The sequence below is a fragment of the Gobius niger genome (genome assembly GCF_951799975.1).
Source record: "Gobius niger genome assembly, chromosome: 23".
NCBI lineage: Eukaryota > Metazoa > Chordata > Actinopteri > Gobiiformes > Gobiidae > Gobius > Gobius niger.
The window spans coordinates 3,180,519-3,186,718 of NC_136874.1; positions in this window are offsets into that span (position 1 = coordinate 3,180,519).

A 6,200-nucleotide genomic window follows, 5' to 3' on the forward strand; every position below is an offset into this window, starting at 1 on the left:
TCTGATGGATTATTTGTCGCTACATCTGAGGTGAGTGTTGCGAAAGTTTCTCCGTCTTGACGCCAGATTTATAACTTTGTTTGTTAGCGCTAGCATAGCTGCTAACAGGCTAAAGGCTACGACACGTAAACATGACCTTTCTGTCATCGTTTAGGTCTCACTACAGTGATGATAACGTCTGTATTCACGTTTACTCTGCTCACTTTTGTCATGTTAATGACCCGTGAAAACGAGGCGTTATGTCATATCGCATTTTCGCGCATATTTAATTAGACGCTTTTGCGATCGTTTGCGCATTTATCATTGAAAACGGTGCAGTTCAAAGCTCATGCTAATCTTGTAAATCTACTGTTTGCTTTTTGCCTGCTCTAAACCAACTCTGAATCTTCAGTCTGGCCTCATAAGTTCATATAAGTTGCCGTTAAAGTGACATTATGATATTTCCAATTCCAAAGCTTCATACAGAGCTGTGTGTCCTTTATCAGATTTGTTTAAAGTTAAAACATGTAGCTTAAACAACATGGTAGGCTACATATTTTAATAAAAAATACAATAAATAGTAGCCTAGTATATTCCCAGTGTCAGTGTTTACCATTAATAGAGGACATGGGTGAAAGTATAATAATAAGTAGGTCTGAGTAAATATTTAGCCAAAAACAAAATTACATTTCACTCCAACATTGCATTTGGTCTTTTTAATATTTTTCTAATAAAAAGGATTGTTTCATCCTGGTGTGAGATGTGTCCCAGGCATAAGACATTCCAATAATGGAACAATTTACAAACTTTACCACATTTGAGTAAGCCTTTCTATTGATTTTTAACGTTGAAATAAATATTGGCAAATATCGGATATCGGCCACACCAGTGAGGCATATATCGGATATCGGTATCGGCAGAAAATTTTCATATCGGACCATCCCTAGTTTCAAGTCAAAGTCATGTGCAAGGAAACTGCTTGAGTCTTGTTCTATTTTCCAAAGTGCGTTACAATTTAATCCACAAGCATTTCTGACTTTTCGAATTACAAAGTAAAAGGTGTCGGCTTTTTCGAGCTAATTCAAAAGCCTTATTGTAACGCACACTCCGGGACAGCAGGTGGCGCTGTGCAGGCGTACTGTCAATGCCACCGCAAAGAAGAAAGTTTGTCCCCGTCATGTTGCTGTACAAGTGTTGAATTCGGGCGCCATTTTGTGTTTTTATAGCCACAAATGTATTATTCATGATTAGATTTTATTTTCAACAGCAAATACTTATACATACAGGGCTTTAATTTAAATAAAACATGTACAATAAGCAACCACCTGATCTCCACTGACTTTAGGGCTGGGTACCGTAAAAAAAAAGGCAATACCAGTACTTTTTTTCTTTTTCCGACTTTTTTCGATACCTATATCAAAATGTTGTCATATAAAACCATCAAACAGATTAACAATGTCAATTAATTCCTTTTCCTTCCGTTTAATTTCTTTAGCATTTGTATCATGTTTGAGGTGAAACATTGGGAAACTTCCTTTAACGACAAAATGGTGAAAAAAACACAATTTTGTCCCTTTTCCACCCCAAAAAAAAATCACTTTTCCCCCCAATTTTTTCCACTTTTTCCCATTTTTTTCCTCTTTTACCCCCAGGTTTCCCTTTTTTTTTTCAAATTTAAATTACTATTATTTTTTTCTACTTTCCCCCCAAATTTTCCACTTGTTTTTGTTTTTTCAACTCGTCTTTCTCTTCAATTGCTTCTAAATCTTGACGACCAACAGCATCCAAAACTTGAATATAAAGATGTAATGTTCCTTTTCGGTTCCTGCTTTCGATACTTTCATTTTTCGACGGTCCCCGGCCCTAACGTACTTTCAAAACTAAAGCCTTTTTCTCCGTTGGGATTTAAACTGAACCCTGTGTGTCGAATTCGGAGACTCCGCCGCTCTGGTCGAAGGATGAACAGGTTATTTCAAATGTGTTTAGTTTTCTTTATAGCACCTTAAATCTGAAAAGGGTTGGGTATTTTTATTTTATTTTTACTTTGTGGCCGTTCTCACCAAATAAGTGCCTTGTTGACGCATAAAATCTTGATTTGGAAATAAAATGGACGAGGATTGTATTGTTAAATGTCTACATATATGTTGGAATCTGTCGCTGTTTTGAATCTCCTCATGCAACTTTTAACAAGCAGCTAGTTTTATTTTGAAAGGCCACTAAAGTTCGGACTGTCTGCTTACGATATACGTTATAACACTTTTTCGCTTTGTAGTTCCTCGTTTCAAGTCGATGTAATCATTTTCCAGTGAGCGCTTTTTAACAATGTGGGCTTTTACTTTGAAAGGACGATTGTAAATATAAAATGTGTACAGCAGCTGCAGCTTTGTGTCTCGAAGTTTAACTGTTACATGTGGTAATTTCATGAATGTTGTTGTTTTGTGTTTTGGACTCGATGTGTTCGCAATAAAGTGGTGTCTGTTTTGACTTTGGGAGTTTCTTTCACTTTTGGGAACAACAAATGAATAAATAAATGATTATTCTCTCTGGTAGTGAAGGTATAAATGTTTTATCTGTGGCCTTTAAATGTTTTGACCCAAATGTATGATTGAAATAAACTCTCCAACTGCAGTTCCATGCTGTGTCCGCCAGAGGGAGCTCCAGAGCCCTCATGTGGATGTTGGCATGTTCTCGGCTTCTGTGTTATTGATTAAAGAGGAAGTTGGTAACATTAAAGGGATTCGAATGGAAGTTGTAATTTCTTTACTCGCTACTGCCACCTCAGGTCTTATGCGTAACTGCAGTCTATAAAGAACCAAGTGTTTGTTTACCTTAATAAATCCTTTTCCGTCCGTCTGGGGTAATACTTTTTTATTAATTTAATTAATAGGATACAATAATAGGATACAATAATAGGATATAATACACACTAATGGAATCAAGCCAGAGTTCAGCTAAAATTTAAAAGTACATTTTATTTTTAATACTTTCTCTTAACCACACCTGTAAGTACTTTATACAATATATTGCCTACAGTTTTCAAAATCTGCGTCAAATCGATTGATTCCCCTTTCACTTGCACGGTTACTCCATTAAAACATATTTCTTTCCCCCCTGATCACGATGGCTTTCCTTCTATCTTTAAAGGGACTCTACTGGTTTCACGCATTAACTACATTTGATTTTTTGCGGCTGGAGGAGAGTGTGTAAAATAAATAAATAAATATATAAATGCAGAAATACATAAATAAATGTAGAAATAAATATATACATAAACAAATGCACTGATTATAAAAAATGCATGCATTTCTTTGCACATTTGATCTTTATTTTATTTATTTATTGTTATATTTATTTATAGATATATTTATTGTTTTGGCAGCCACGGTCCTCCATAAGTGTCCAGAAAAACGTCATCAGTTCTGCCCGTGGTTCCGCCTCTGTGCCTCTGTGGCCCCGCCCACACACGCCTCCGCCTCCGTCACGTAGCAACCAGGAGCGCACACGCCGCCGGGTGTTTGTACGAGCAGCTGTGAGCCTGTGAGTCTAGTTTCTGCTTTGTGGTCGTTGTTGGATCACACAGGACAGTCAATGGCGCTGTCACTGTCACTAACGAGGTTCACACAACTTTTATCCAACTGGGCCGAGTTTGTCATGTGTTTTTTCACTCACGCCCAGGGAGCGCGCGCTGCTAGCTGGGAGCTAACACCGGTGCTACGGATAACGGCGCTATTCGAAGGTGAGTGAGCTGCATTTATGTATTAAGACGTTGTGTATTCATGAAAACGATATGTTTGTGTTGGAAAGTGCTTTTGATCATGTAAGGATAAAGCTACGTTAGCTTGTGTGGTGAAAACAGTGTAAATTCTGTTATCCAGGACAGACCGACACTACTGCAGTAACTGGCTTGTAAAGTAAAACTAATCTTTCTATCTCACACAAATAAAGTCAAGCCAAAATCGGGTCCATATGGATGTTTTTTCACAGCTAATTGTTCATTAGAAGTGAGAAACGGCGCTCATTGCTAACGTTAGCATGTAGCATGAAGCCAAGGTTAGCTTCCTTGTTAGCATTGTCCGTTTTTGTAGGTATTTATGGGCTGTTGAACAACTTTACTCCTCTCTGTCTCTTAATCTTTCTTTAGTTAAAAAAAAAAGTATATTCATAATTCAGCATTTGTTATTAATTGTGGAGTAATTGGAGAAAGACCTGTAATCAGAGTCAAATCTTTAGCCTAGTTGGACAAGGTGATATTCTGAAGTACTGAGGTTTGGGGACATGGAGTTGTGAACTGTAGACAATGAAAAGTTATTTACTCTAGTCCTAAATAAGTTTGACTCCCTCAGATAAGATAGGATAGTTGGTACATGAAGCAATCACAAGTCATGAGAGTGTACCAACTATCCTACGAAAAAATCAACCTTGCACCGTCGTGACACCGGTAACAGCCGGTCTGTCAGTCCTGTCAGATCTGGGGGCTTGGTCTGAGACTGTCAACAGAGCAGACGCCGCCCACACTCACCCCCCTCGTCTCCCCCAAAGACTTTTGTTTGTGGGTGGGGAAAGGCTCTGGCACGCCCGTTTAGTTACTCTTTAAAAAAAAATCCTTATAGAGTAATTGAAGTGTTTAACAAAGAGATTTGAACTTAAATGTTTGACGTTATTGAGTGCAGTTCCGAGTTGTGTCCACCAGAGGGAGCACCCAGGCCAGGCCACTCTTACGTAAACATCTCTGAACTTGAAAAAACACATACATGTTTAGGCAAACATGTCGCCTCTCTTTCCACCTACAGCAATTTCCACGCTCTGTTTTCTCATTATCCATCCACTTTCTTCCACTTGTCCGGTGCCGGGTCGCGGGGGCAGCTGTCCGCCCTGCACCGGCCCCCCTGTGGCTCCTCCTGCAGGTGGTGGGTCAACAGAAGGACGGCCTCATGGTTCTCACCGGGCCTGTTGGTCTCTCATAGGACCTGCCATAGAAGAGAGGGGTTTTCTCATTAGTGCTATTTAAATAGTGCTCCATACAATAGCTTTAATTCCTCCTTTTTCGCGTCCTTTGTAGTTATTGATCTAAACATACAAAGCTTTATGGCAGTGCACCTGTCTGCTCCTACAAACACGATGAGCCAATCAGGGCCCTCTGTCATTTACTGGAGATGACGAGAGAGGCCTTAGATTATGACACAACAAATAATTAAAGGATGTTATGACAAAAACAAAACGTCAATATGGTGTGATCTGTAGAGAACTGTCACCATAAGGTCTGATAAATGAGAGCGAACCCTATGGTCTCGTATAAACATGTTCTGAAATGTGACTCTAATATTAGTTTAATGTTTATGCTCATGAATGTGTCTCCAAAATCGTTGCACTCTAACCATAAATTCCATGTTCACTTCTGTCTTGTTTGTGGAAGTATATGAATGAATGAATGAATGAATGAATGAAGGAATGAATGAAGGTTTATTCGGTTACAAAACATAGGTGTAGCTGAAGCCGTGGCTTATTATGCCGACCCTATTTACAGAACAACATCTACCCATCAAAGACAAACAAACAAAAACAAAATATATACAGTATATTTATATGCATATACTATACACACAGATACTGCTTGTTTGTTTCTTACTTATGCACAACAATTATGCATAAACTTATCTTAACCAATTTTCTTAAGCATCCATATATTTGTGAGAAATTAAGATTTTAAAGTGTTTTTATTTTTATTTTTTATAATTCATTTGTTTTTTAAACATGTTTTCTCCTCTCAGGTTATAATTCTGGTCCCTGTTTTCAAACAAACATAGTATGTTTTCATTTTCCTATGGACTTTGTACATAAAGACATCGGTGTACAGACTGACTAAATCATAGAATTTAATTGCTTTAAATTTGCTGAATATTGCGTTTTGTCGGTTCATTATACAGTGAATGATTGACTATCCTAGTGCCGTCTTCACATTTTTTATTTTATCTTTTCCAAAATAGGTGCAATTTTTCATATGATAGAAAAACTCAACATCTGAATTTTCAAATGGATGTATTTGTTTTTCCCCGATTCACCTGCAGTGTCTCGCTTTAAATGGGAAAACGTGAGAGACTGAGGTACCCGTGCGTAAAAGTGTGTGCGTAAAAAGCTTTGGCTTGTGTGTGTGTGTGTGTGTGTGTGTGTGTGTGTGCGTGTGCGCGCGTGTGTATGTGCGTTCGTGTGCGTAATCCTCTCCC